We start from the raw sequence: 15,331 nt of genomic DNA on the forward strand, positions 1-15,331 counted from the left end.
ATGCCTTTCGGTCTCATTAACGCCGGGGCTACCTATCAAAGAACCGCTACCACTCTCTTACATAATATGATACACAAGGAAGTAGAGGTGTATGTCGATGACATGATTGTCAAATCAAGAGAGCGGGATGGCCACATAAATTCCCTTCGAAAATTCTTCGCTCGCCTGCGGAAATATAACATGAGACTAAATCCTCAGAAGTGTGCATTCGGGGTCACCTCCGGAAAACTCTTGGGGACATGTCGTCAGCAAAAGAGGCATTGAGATTGACCCATCCAAAATCAAAGCCCTTCAACAAATGCCCCGGCCTAGGAACGAGAAGGAGATTCGCGGATTTCTCGGTCAGGTTCAATACATCAGCCGCTTCATTGCCAAGCTCACCATGATTTGTGAACCGATATTCAAGAAACTTCGCGCCTCCGATCACACTGATTGGGACGACGATTGCCAAAAAGCCTTCGACAGGATAAAGGAAATCCTATCCAAACCTCTTATCCTCATGCCACCTCAACCGGGGATTCCTTTATCCCTATACCTGACTGTTACCAACACAGCCATGGGAGCTATGCTAGCACAAACAGTCGACGGCGAAGAACGAGCCATCTACTACATCAGCAAAAAGTTCATCGAGTACGAGACAAGGTACACTCAACTGGAAAAGACATGCCTTGTATGGTCAACAAAGAAGCTGCGGCATTACATGCTCAGCTATACGGTCCACATCTACTCCAAGATGGACCCGGTCAAATACAACTTCGAAAAACCCGTACTAAACGGAAGGCTATCTAGGTGGACACTCATGCTGTCCGAGTTTGATCTCAAGTTTGTACCCTTCAAGGTTATCAAGGGAAGAGCAGTCGCCGATTTTCTGGCAGAAAATCCCGTTAACGAGGATCTAACGACCGACACCTGGTCACTTCCTGACGAAGACATCCTTTGTGCCGACTCCGACGCATGGGACCTATACTTCGACGGTGCATCTAATCTGAGAGGCTTCGGGGTAGGAATCCTTCTAATATCACCGGAGGGAGAACACGTTCCGATCTCGGTCAAACTACACTTCGCCGTCACCAACAATGCCGCCGAATATGAAGCATGTCTCATCGGCCTACAAGCAGCCATCACACTTGGCATAAAAAGAATGAGGGTTCACGGGGATTCCTCGCTCATCATCAATTAGGTGTCGGGGTCATGGAAAATCCGAAGTGACAGCTTAGCTCCCTACCGAGCGAAAATCAATCAAGAGGCCGAGTTCTTCAACCAAGTCGACTACTCCCACTTGCCACGAGAGGAAAATAAATTTGCTGATGCCCTGGCAAAACTTACCGCGCTCGTCAATATACCTGACGACATGACATCGATGCCCCTATGTGTCGAGAGAAGGAGTGAGCCAACTCACATTTGTGCCATCAACGACGACGAGGAAAACCATGCCGAACCTTGGTACCAAGCCATCCTCAACTACAAAACCAAAAACGAATTCCCTCCCAACTCTGATCAAAGAGGACAAAGAGCCATCCGTTTACTTGCATCACAATTCGTGATAAACCAAAATCAACTCTACAAAAGAACACCCCAAGGAATTCTCCTCCTTTGCATTGACCATCATAAAGCCAAAAAAGGTCATGGGAGAGGTCCACGACGGAGAATGTGGCCCTCACATGAGCGCAATGATGCTTACCCGAAAAATCATACGGCTAGGTTACTACTGGACCACCATAGAAGCCGATTGCCGTAACTACGTCAAGCATTGCCACAATTGCCAAATATTTGCCAACATACAACACATACCACCATTCCTTTTATACACCATGACATCACCCTGGCCTTTCTCAATCTGGGGCATCGACATCATCGGGAAAGTCAACCCGATAGGCACCAAAGGGCATTGTTTCATCCTCGTCGCCATCGACTACTTCACCAAATGGGTGGAAGTGCAGTCATATGCAGTTTTGACCGCCAAACAAGTGGCCAAGTTCATCCAGAATAACATCATCTGCCGATATGGGGTACCCCATGAAATCATCAGCGATCAGGGCTCTCACTTCCGGGCGTAAACTCAGGCCTTGCTGGACAAATACAAGATCAAACGACATCGATCATCCCCCTACCGTCCCCAAACTAACGGAGCGGTGGAGACAGCTAACAAAACTCTTGTCGCCATTATCAAGAAAATGCAAGACAACTACCGCGATTGGCCGAGCAAGCTCCCATTCGCACTCTGGGGATACCGAACCTCCATCCGAACACCGACAGGCACCACACCCTTCTACAAAGCATATGGCATGGAGGCGGTTCAACCGGTAGAGTTAGAGGTCCCTTCTCTATGCATCCTACTAGAGAGTCAAGTCCCTGAGGCGGAATGGACCCGTCGAAGGTACGAACAACTCACTCTTCTAGATGAACGGCGACTCAACGCCTTGCACAACGTCCAGCTATACCAACGACGTATACAACGGGCATTCAAGAAGAGGGTCAAACCCCGGAACATCCAGGAAGGCGACTTGGTCCTCAAGTCGGTTCGATCACCATTACCCGTCGATCCAAGGGGAAATTCAAACCCAACTGGGCCGGGCCATACCTGGTCAAGAAAATATATTCGGGGCGCAATGAGACTGAGTGACCTAGATGGGGAGGATTTCACAAACCCAACCAACCTAGACCAACTCAAGAAATACTACCCTTGAACCATAGCAACCAACGACCTAGCCTAGTTTTACAACTAGCAACCACCTCGACCCTTTTCAAGTCAAGTTTCTCAAACGCGTTCTGATTTGATATTGCATGTTTTATCGAGTCTAAGTTGCGGCACCTTGCCCGTTTCGAATGTCCTTTGATCTGTCAAAGGCAACATCCATTTGCACTAAAACAAAAGAAAACCTCTGAACTACGAGCATGGTTTTATTTCACCTCTTCAGGTGGATACGTAGGCAGTCCCTCTTATACGTGAGGGATACAACCATAAAACCCAATCAAATTTACAAAGCATTTCGAACTATGATCATGGTTTGATTTCACCTCTTCGGGTGAATACGTAGGCAGTCCTTTCTTACACAAGGAGGATACAACCATCCCCATAATAAAAAAGAAACATCACCCACATACAAAACATCATCCCCATTAAAAAAAGAAAGGGAAAGACATTCCCCTTTCCCACAAATAAAAAAATAAGCCTTTCTCCCTTCCTACAAAAATACCACTTTCCCAAGTTTGAATGTTTGGATAATTCAAATCGAATTGCCTTTACAGAATGGATGGAAGAAACAAGCGTTCACAATTTTCGACACGAGCAATCCCCTTATTTAATTAATAATGGGAGGGATTACAATTTCAACAACAAATGAAGCTCGACGAGTCTACAACTTGTCAAAGCTAAGGTGTCAACTGAAACACCTCACATAATAAAACTAGCATAAAACACACAATAACTAGCTAGTACAACATAATAAAAACTCACAACAATAATACAACATAATAATAAAGTGGGTAATGGAGATCTTAACTCTTCCATTCTACCCTTGCCTTTTCCCTCGGGGTACATCTTCCCCTTATTCTTCTTATTGGCCCACCTAGCATGGATTTCCTCCTCGGAACGGATCATCAATGGATCTAAGATGGCGACGGCCTCCGGTCTGGCACAAGACCCCCATGTTCCACCCGAAACGAGCCAATGCACGGCCCACCATGTTCTTTGGACCCGAGCTTCTCCTCTTTGGTGGTCTTATCACATCCGCGCTAGCTCCATCAACGTACTCCTCAAAGAAGGCACGGTTGGCCTTGCCAACCTCTTGATACTTCAAGTCGACGACCTCGTCCTTACGGAATTTGGACCTCTCTTCCAAGGACGGAGCTCTTGACCACTTGACATAAGTGGGAGTCACCCATGACGTGGCAACGGGGTTTGGTACTTCCCAAAGCGGCCGAGTGCTCCACCATCTTTCGAAGACCTCAACAAGCTCGGAGTTCCGGAAAACATTCTCTTGGACAAGGGTATCTTGAGCGGGCACCTTTTGTTGACGCCCCATTTGCCTCATGAGCCTTTCGGGATAAATGAAGGAAGCAACCTTCAAACCCACCACCATCAAAGAACGAGGACTAGCACCCGAAGCGGGCAACCCCGTGAAGGACCTCAAGTGCCACTATGGCACCACCCAACGGATGTGAGGACCACCCTCCTCCGCCAATCTTGCGGCCCAATAAGCCTCGGTAGAAGCAAAACTATCCGAGTACAATTTCTTCCTCATGGTAAGGTGACGGAAGGAATAAGAAAAAGAATCAACCAGAGGCTCTACATACCTTAGCCTCTCTAATAGCCACACTTTAAGGATCCTTGGGGACCCAAATGAAGGAGCTTCTCCACAAGAGCCTTCCTTGTCCAGGGCTTGGATGATCTCACCAAGCACCAACCACGATGGATCTCTACCATGCTCCATTTGCTCAACCACATGAACAAGGGTCATGCTACCATAGCATTTCGGCCCCTCCTTTTTCAAAGCATCAACAAAGAGGTATATATGGACAAGGCAAAAGGCAAGAGCCCTTCTCCTATCCACCTCCGAAACATTGGCATCTAACCGGTTGGAAAAGATGTTGATAAGAGCTAATATGTCCACACCAAGTGGAGCAAGGAGGAAGTTGACTTGACTCGTCGACAAACCCAACATGGAACGAAATTTCTCCTTATAGCACAACCGAGTCGGAGGAAGCACCAGAACACAACCCGGTCACCCACCAATGGCTCCAACTTCTTCGACAAGAGGACAAATTTCACCTTTCACGAAGACGAAAACATGGTGTTTCGAATCCCAAAACCGAGAACATGCTTCGAGAAATGAGGGTTGCACCTTGACTTGACGGAGCACCAACAATTGACCAACTCCCATGCAAACAAGTTGATACTTTTCGGGAGGCGACAAATCTCGACACCATTGTCGCAACGCATTCTTAAAAGCATCCATGAAATATTTTTGTGGAAGAAGAAGAAGAGGTTTTGTAGAGATGTTTTTGTGTTTCGGGTGATGAAACAATGAAGCACAAACATCACTATTTACACAAAACTATCAGCGCGTTTTTCAGAAAAAAGGGGAGAGCTGGATTCCATCACCAGGCTGCTCGCGCCTCTTTAGGCCTTCCCCAGGATTCCCGCTTTTGACTTGTCTCTTTCAAGATGTGTTTTCTCCTGACACCTCAAACCTCCCGCCAGGACGCTCGCGCCTCTTCGGGATGATCCATGACATTTTGTGTTTCCTCACACTCACATTTCCTTATTTTCGCGTTTTACGAAATCCGACACGGTTTCCATGACGCAGCTTTAAACATAAGGATTTTTCTTTCTTTTTTTAAAAAGGGGGGAAGGGCTAGTCGCCCCGATCCGCGACGGATCGTTTCCATGTCAGTCGAAATTCCGAAAATTTTTCGCTTTTTCGCAATTTTCCCAGCAAAAATAAAAATCGAAAATTGATAACACGACATCAGTTTTCCTCAAAATTTCATGCACTCACAAATTCGAGTCTTGACCTCAAAAATCAAATATGCTCGTAAAAATATTTTCTAAAAATTCTTCCCTGACAGATTGAGTTTGAAATTTTTCGAGTCACAAATCAATTTCAATAACATTTCGATGCAATTTAATTCACGACACGAGTTAATTGCTCAATTTTCAAATTAATTCCTTTTGAATTCCAAGCGTGACGACTTGTCGCGGAATTTTTCAAACTTAATTTCAATTTTCAAAATTTCAAATTTTAACTCCAAGTCATCTTGGTTAATTTTTGTTTCTCAATCAAATGCTTTTACGTGTTTGCATTTATGTATATGTGCTATCTGTTGCCTGTTTTCTACACTAACGATGCAGGAACTTGTGCAAAGCAAAAGGAGAATCGACAGCCGACATCGCTCCTCCGAAACACAACACAAAAAAGCCAAAATCACAAAATGAACTACAATCCAAAACACATATACAAACCGCCTCACGCAAAATACATCGACACACGTTTGATACGGACAACTGACCATACAAACAGGATCCAGTACAGACATCTATCATACAGACACTGGCCTAAAACAACCATCTATCATACAGACACTGGCCTAAGACAACGAACTGGGGGCTATCCGCCACCTACCGAACTAAGCACTCTCTATCCTCTCAAAAAGAAAAGAAAGGGAGCAACACAAGAAACGGAGGAGCAACAACGGAAGCAGAGGTGGTTACCATAACGGTAATACCTCGTTCCTGCTCCACGACAAAAAGAAAAATGATGCTTGGCAGACTTCGGACGACACGACAACCGAGGATCATAACTTAGCACATTACCCCGACGTTGACCTCCAATCAGCAGAATTCAAGGATAAAAGGGGACCATGACACCGGACGCTACCCCGATGTTGAACCCCAATCACCAGAATTCGACAACGATCAAGAGTGGCAACATGGGATAACACGCCCGTAATGAACCCCACTCATCGGTCATCCGAACCTCTGCAGACAACGACCAACGATCGATACCCGATTATTGGCCGGGCAAAGGCCGCCATGGAGAAACACAACCAAGCCTGTAACAAAAAACAGTCGACCCTTCTCCTTCGGGATCATCCTCCTCTTCCAAAACCTCAACGACGGACCCCATAGGTCCCAAATGGTACCCTGCGATCAAAAGAATAAACAAAAAAACGTCAGCCGAAATTTCGGCATTGTGACGGCGTAAATTAGACCAACCCAAAACAAAAAAAAACAACCTGCAAAGCAAAGCAAGGGCAATCCCGCCCCAAACCCAACCAAACAAAACAAAAAACAATTCACAAAAACGCACAAAAACGACTCGCCCTTCTTTTCAAGAAAAAGATGAGTCAAAACAACCACAAAAAAGCGGCACCCCAAGACCCACACGAGGTCCGCCAACAACCCAAAATGCATTCCCAATGCAACGGAAAATTTTTCTACGGCTCAAAAAGGCAATTTATACGCCAATTTGAGCACAAGCCGGTCAAAAATTCAAAAACGACCGCAAAGAGGCAAACGTGATTTTATCATGCCTCAAGGTGACCTAAACTACCAATAAGGTCCATTTCAAGGCAAACTGACTCAATACAAGCTCAAACAAGCGCTTATTTTGTCAGACATAAGACCGTCACAAAAGGAAAAAATTCCAATTTTGCCCACAATACCCAACAAAGGTCCACAATGGCAAATACGATCTTTCCCGACTACAATGCAACCTAGTGGGGCCCATTATCCAAGCAAATAAACTTGGCATTGCGAGATGAGACAGTTTCTCACCTCACTCACGTTTTTTGAGCATAGGGAGCGGGAACGGGGACCAAAATGCAAACTAAAAGCACCCCTATACGCCTAAACAGGTTTCTAACCTAATGCAATCATCAGTTTCGCTTGAAATGGGCTCAATCAAAAATGCCTAAATCAATTTTCTAGGGTAAAACTTTCGCCCTAATTCAATCTATCAAATGATCAACAAATTTAAATGGATTCAAGAGGAAATACATACCTTGAGATGACATTGATGATATCGGCGCAAATGAAAGCAAGCTAAAGGACCAGCAATGGCGTTTTTTGGGTCTTTTACAGAAAAATAGGGAAGCCCCCTTGGTTCGCAAGGATGCTCACGCCCAAACCAGGCCTCCCCTTACTCTATTCAGCGAGTTTTGGGCTTTGGCCCAATTTCCACATAACAAACTTTAAATTTTCATCGACGACCTTAAGGACCGTCGTTTTCTCAAATACAAAAAAAAAAAACACAAATAGTGAAAATATAAATTCACTGTTTTCCTTCAAAAAATTTCAAACAAACGGCGATCAAAACCGCCATTTTCCCTTCAAAAACAAAATGATAGTGAAGATTCAAAATTCACTATTTCCTCAAAATTCAAACGACGGCAATTAAAACCGTCAATTTCAAAATAATAGTGAAAACTCAAATTCGCTATTTCTTCGAATTTTAAACGGTGGCACATAAACCCTCACTTCAAACATAATAGTGAAGATTCCAAATTAACTATTTTCCACACATGTCAACGGCGGCACAAAAACCGTCACTTCAAAAATAATAGTGAAGATTCCAAATTCACTATTTCTTTCAGATATCAACGGCTGCACATAAACCGTCACTCCAAACGCGATAACAAAATTCAAAATTTGCCATTTCTTTCAAAATTCGAACAGATGGCGATCGAAACCGCCACTTCAAATTCAAAAAGCAAATGAATAGTGAAAGTTCGAAATTCACTATTCTCCCAAATGTCAATAGGGGACTTCCTCGCGGAACCCACTTATTCCAAGAACATTGATAGTGAAATTCAAAATTCACTATTTCCACGGCGGCATCACGAGTTCGCTACTTTCAAAACAAGCCCATCCGACGTGGCTATTCTCGCGGTCCATTAATCGACCGCCCCATGGCTGGCGAGTCTTACAATGCATCGCGGCTGGCGAGCCCTCCTCATATACGCCCCATGGCTGGCGAGCCTTACAAAGCGTCGCGGCTGGCGAGCCCTCCTCATATACGCCCCATGGCTGGCGAGCCTTACAACGCGTCGCGGCTGGCGAGCCCTCCTCATATACGCCCCATAGTTGGCGAGCCTTACAACGCGTCGCGGCTAGCGAGCCCTCCTCATATACGCTCCATGGCTGGCGAGCCTTACAACGCGTCGCGGCTGGCGAGCCCTCCTCATATACGCCCCATGGCTGGCGAGCCTTACTACGCATCGCGGCTGGCGAGCCCATCTCATATACGCACCATGGCTGGCGAGCCTTACTATGCACCGCGGCTGGCGAGCCCTCCTCATATACACACCATGGCCGGCGAGCCTTACTATGCATCGCGGCTGGCGAGCCTCCTCATGTACGCACCACAGCTGGCGAGCCTTTGTCCGCAAACACGCAAGGACGTCTCCGAAGATGCCTCAGGTATGACTCCTTCTTATGGCTGGCGAGCCTTTATACGTAGTCTAACGGACTTTAAACGACTCGCACGGATAGTCGATAGACTCTATACTGTTCCCGACGACAGGTCCTCGGCTCGTACCCTCGAGTCGCCTTGGCGTCGCTCTTCCCGACGGCAGGTCCTTGGCCCGAATCCTTTCGAGTCACCTCGACGTCACTTGGTCTCCAGGTTGTAATCTTCGATTGACCTGGGGGATCTACTTTGACTTTCACCTTGTCTATGCCTCAGTCAAAGTGGGGGCTCTGTAGATACCTAGTATCTGCTGAGACTCCAACAAACACTCGATGATTATCGGACTATAACATGCTTTGGAATCGCGACATTTGATCGACAGTTTGTGTACAACTTTATGTCGGAAAATTTAAAACGATTTCGAAAATAAAACATTTCAAAAATATCTGGAGTGTTTAATGCACGATGACGGGGTCGCAATGACACTAACTATAGTCAAAACCGACACCGGACCAAAAACCGACTCAAAAATTCAAATCCCGACTCCAACAACGAGTCAAACCGAGCCAACCACAAAAAACAAACATTCAAAACCTTTTATGCTAAGATTTCCCGGATTTATGAATGGTCAAGTACCAAACATATGACTACAAATCCTAGGATAGAACAAATCATGATTGCTCTTGTGTGAAAGCGACAAGACAACTCGAAGACCCGCGACGTGGCTCGCGCCTCTTTGAGAAGCCCAGGTGGCCACGTCGCTCAAAACTCACACAACCACTCATTTTCCTATAAATACCCCTCAAATGCCCCCATTTGAGAACTCACGCGAGTGTCCGCCCCCTCTTTTCTCCCTTAAAATTCTCGACTCGACTTCTTAAGTCACAATCCGACGCGTATTTACGACCTACCGATCGTAAATACAAGCCTTACACATTGTTTGGTACCTCATCGTGCATTAAATCACTTAACCGACCACTTCGACCACTACACCATCACTAATCTTAAAAGACTCTTTTTTACTTACCAAAACGGTTTTAAACCGAGTTTTTTCCGACCAAACGAGTTGTTACACTTACATCGGTCACTCGCCATAACCAAACATGTAAGTATGAGGGTGTAAAAATCCTTCTTTTATCATGTTTTTATTTGTTTTATGACTATAACATGCTAAAACATGCATAACATGAACCAAAACATGGAATAAACGAGCCTAAAATCGATTTTTGGCCTGAGACAGAAGCCCCTTGGTTCGCCGGTTTGCCCGCGCCTCAATGGGGTGTCCAGGTCAGAAATCAACCGTGTTTGTTCTCGTCATTTCCCTTTAATTCATTTCCATATTTATAACCAGTTTTTATTATTTCAAATATTTTCGAACCCTTTTATTTCATTTTATCTGTTTTAACCATAAAATATTTTTTCACCCTTGGTTCCTCATACCATGACGGTTAAATCCGTGTTTCGTTGATAATATTTGGTTAATAACATTTAAAAGGTTTTTAAAACCTTTTATTTCATTTTTGGGAGGTATTTTAAAGCCTTTCATCATTTCTTTACATTTTCAAAACAAGCATATTAGTCACCAACACAAAGTCATCCTTGGTTCTACATACCATGCCGGATTTTTAACCCGGGTACGATGATGAATATCGACTAATTACATTCAAATGAACTTAAAACAATTAGTTCATAATCATTTTCAAAACTATTCATGTCAAGTTTGTCAAAGTCGAACCCGACACCGAATATAATCAAATAATGATGATTATTCGAGTCCCGTTCCTCAAATCAAATCGGGTCAAATACCCACTTTTCAATACGTTTTATAATAGTTTATCAAAAGGTCAGAGCACGGTATATAACCGTTGACTGACCCGCGCCTAAACAAGCCTTTTCTTTCTTATTTTTTCTTTCTTATTTTGGTCTGTTTGTAAACCCGGCCCAAACCGGGGGGAGCGTTACTTATGATAGCTCGCCAGGCTGTGTACATGGCCCACAGATCAACACGAGTCCTTTATAGCGCATTTTGTCCTCACTCATACGCATCCCGGGAACCTTCCCAGGAGGTCACCCATCCTAAGACTACTCCCAGCCAAGCACGCTTAACTTTGGAGTTCTTTCGCATGGATAACCATAAAAGAAAGTGCACTTTGTTGATATGAGTAGTACTTCCAATCCCTTTAAGCACTAGTCATTTAAGCCTATCACTGGACCTCTTCAATTACCGTGGGGTGTTACACTGTTCCCTTTCCAGCATTAGTCCAGGACGACCCCGACTCCGGTTAGCCCGGATATAGGACGGATTAGATAACTATTTGCTCATTCAAAATCATATTTGCAAAATGCTTCACTAAGACAAATGGATCACGTTATGCACCATAAACCTAATACGGTAAATGGATGTTTAATTCCCGTCTTGCATGCAAATCAACCATAAATCCAACTCGACATCTTATATTTGATATTCGGATTAAATCAACCGACTTAGAAATCTCTCATATGTTAGGTTTAAATTATTGGATGCCCATTCATGCATTTAAACCGTTTTATCAACTTTTGCATTCAACCAACCAAGATCGATCAGTAGAGGCCGCTACCGCGGGCGAGATTGGGTGTCTGATTAAAGGGCTTCCCAATACGTACCTTCACCTCTTACTCAGAAACTTTGGATAGTGGACGACCTTATCCAGGGCGTACGAGAGTCATTCTAGAGATAGGATGCTAAAGAGGGACGATTTCCTTATCTTTAGTACCTATGTCAAACGCTGCTTTGTGCTTCGATTTGACCGAGGTATAAAGTGGATTTCGAACGGGTTCCAAGCATCTCACAAATTCTTGGTGGCGAATCTAAACATCTCCAATCGTTTCGAGACAATTACCGAGACAAAACCGACCGATCTAAAACGATCCGGTTGAAAGCATTTTTACGCCGCCGAGCGTGGCTTTCAAAAAGACCGCTGCACGTCCGCAGATCGAACCGGACCTGCAGGTAGGCCCATGTCCACACTATGATTGTTGGATATGATATGGTGTACCTTCTCCAAAAGGTCAAAACATCATATAAAGGGTACTTGGTGGAAAAGCTCAAGAATAAACTTGCAAATGAACGTGTTTATGGAGATTTGGCACCCACAATCTCAACTCCTAAGGTATCCAATCATCAATGTTATGAGAATTCTCCTTCTACTTTGGAAGGATTGACAAATTAAAGCGCTAGCATCATCACCAAAATGAAAGAGGAAGATGGCAAGTGGAAGTTTCCGGACGAAAGTGAGCCATACATCATTGACAAGAATCATGGGCTTGTTGGTTTGAAGCATTACAAATATTCAAGTGCCAAGAGAAAAGTGGAAAAGAAAATGAATGACAAATCTCCTTGTCCAAGCTTTATTATGAAGTTAAGCAAACCATACCTGTGCTTATTTGGGGCTTGTTCACAAGCCATTGTCCTTCTTCTAAGGGCCTTGTGCTCTATGGACAAAGAATCTCGACGAATTGAACTAGTTTGGTGGAGTCCTATCTCAAACCACTAATAGTAAAATATTTCTTCCCATAATCTTTACATTGTATAATATTGCATATAATTTCGCATTTCTTACATTTTCTTACATGAGAGTAGTGAGATTGGGTTTCTTACCCATTTATTGAGCATAATTTAAGAAAAAGATAAGAAGGAATCACAAAAGGGTGCAAAGGAACAATTTTTTTTTTTTTGAATGAAAGAAGAAAGGATTGAGAAAGACGACTCAAGATGCTCGTCCTGAGGGTAGGACGCTCGTCCTGAACCTCGTCTTGAGCACTAATCAAAGCTGACTGAGAATCCGCTCGGATTCATGGGAAGACGCTAGTCTAGAAAGGGAAGACGCTCGTACAAGTCCTGAGACGCTCGTCCTCAGCGCGGACTTGAAAAAAGTTTTTAGCTGGAAGAGAATCCGCTCGGATTCCTAGCAAGACGCTCGTCCCTTATAAGACGCTCATCTCAAGCAAGAGACGCTCGTACCCAGCCAGTCTCAAAAGTGCCAAGATCCCTGACTCATAATCCGCGCGTCCTCCTAACAAAGACGCTCGGATTGCTCCTTGAAGACGCTCATCTTCACTGCGAGACGCTCGGATCGTCCTGATTTTAGCTGGAAACCTCGTGGAATCCGCACGAGCCCGACCTTTATCCGCTCGTCCTCCACTCCTTTTGCTTTATAAACACCCCCACCATCCCTCATTACCCTTATCTTATCTACCCAAAATCTCACATCATCATCTCTCAAAAACCCCCATCACAAAATCAACCGAAAAACCCTAACTCTTTCAATAAAAAATGATGAACCTAAGAGGAAAGGCAAGAAGTCCGCTGAGACCGCACCTAAGAAGCGCAAGGGAACTTCTTCATCTGCCCAAGGAGAGGCAAGAGGCTATTACAATGTAATGATAGGAGGGGTGGAGCAACTCGAATATTTTTCGGAAGTGATCTTCGCTTGCAATGAACATCGCCAAAAATTCCTCACATTGCTAGGTAAGCATTATGAGCCAACTCAATTCATTGATACCAAAGTTTTAGAGGTCCTAGGTATAAGGTATCAAACTGAAATGTTCTTTGATGGTTTGGGGCGTGGAAAGCTATTCTATGCCCATGAAGAAACCTACCTTAGCCTTACCCTAGAGTTCTTGTGTAGTCTCCGCATCGTCACAAATACTCAGAGAACTGTTTGTATGGAATTCCGACTATGCAATCGAGACCATGGGCTAACCCTTGATCAATTTTCAAATATCTTTGGTCTTCTTGTGCCAACGCAAAACACCGACAAACTCGCGTACTTCAATGTTGACCGCATTTGGAGAGCTATCTCCGGGAGGGACTTCATACACTTGAAACAATGCTATACCTTCGCAATTCAACATCCGGTGATTCGAATCACCGAACGCTTCATTGCCAGCACTATCAATGGGAGATATGAACAAGATAGGTGCACTCTCCTTGACTTGACCTTCTTAGAGTCATATTTGAATATCCAAGGGACAAGGCCTTATAACTTCAATACTCCCCTTGAGATGCTCACAAGGTTCTTGATTTTGCTCAAGGAAATTCCCACATTAAGACCTTCGTGATGGGAGGCCTAGTCACGATGTTGTCCAATGATCTTTGTCCCGAGTTTAACCTTCATGGGACTTATGTAAAGCTCGAGGGGAGCACCTTGATTGATGAGGAGGCCATCTTCAATCACCACCGGTGGTGTACCTACACCCAAACCGGGAGTGTGGAGTGGTTTACAAAGGGGTGCTCTTCTATTGTTCTCACGGGGTGGAATGTGCCACGTACCGAGCCAAGGTTGCGTCAGTATTCACCTACAGCGAGCTACCTCCTCGACATTGAGATCCACCTCAACCCACCTCAAAGAGAAGAAGCACCTCGCCAACCTCAACAACCTCGTGGGATACCGGTAAGGGGTAATGCACCACCATCTTATGTACCCATTCCACCATACCCCACTCCTTATGTGCCATTTAGACCACAAGTTTCCAATGCTTCGGATGTGAATGATTTGATGAGCCTTATGCAACGGGTCGATCTCGGAGTGCACGATGGGAGGGTTGAAAATTATTTGGCCCTCTATCCCCAATACTACCAAATGGCACAACAAGGGTATATAGACCCTAGAGGCCCTCGTCCATCTTGGGCTCAACCGCACCTTTTGTTCCCTAATCAAGGGAACCAAGACGGCAACTTTGGCGGCCAAGGAGGAGGATTCTATTGCCAAGGAGGAGGGTATGACCAAGGAGGTTCTAGCGGGTATGGATACCGCAATGATGGTGATGATGACGAATGAGAGATGCCTACCACACCATCTCCAATTGTATGATACCCCTTATTTCCCTATCTCTTATGTATAGTTGCATTGCATTTTAAATTACCTTGCATTTAGTTTACACTTCACTTGCATTTGTATTATATTTCATATTGCATTCACATTAGTTAGTTCATATAGTATAGTTGCATTGTAATATATCTCAAATGATTAGATTAGTTTGCATTGTAATATATCTCACATAGTTAGTTGCATATAGACTAGAATTCATACATAGTCACTAATGACCAAACCTATTCATTTCTACACTAGAAATAGTGTTTAAATCGGTTTGGGGAGGTTTGAAAATAGGTGACCATAGTTTAATAGAAAACATGCATCATTTAGTACAGTTTATATTGCATTCATTTGTTATATATGTCATATAGAATTGCATTTAGTTAGAGCATTCATTCATATCATATCATTGCATTTGTACTTCTTTTCCATAAAACTTTAAAAATCCAAAAACATGTATTTCTTTTTCATTCCTACTCCTACATGTACATTGAGGACAATGTCCAAAATAAAGTGGGGATGGGAATTTATATTATAAAAATACAAAAAAAATTAAATTTTGAA

The sequence above is a fragment of the Silene latifolia genome, chromosome 4 (assembly GCF_048544455.1).
Source record: "Silene latifolia isolate original U9 population chromosome 4, ASM4854445v1, whole genome shotgun sequence".
Classification (NCBI taxonomy): domain Eukaryota; kingdom Viridiplantae; phylum Streptophyta; class Magnoliopsida; order Caryophyllales; family Caryophyllaceae; genus Silene; species Silene latifolia.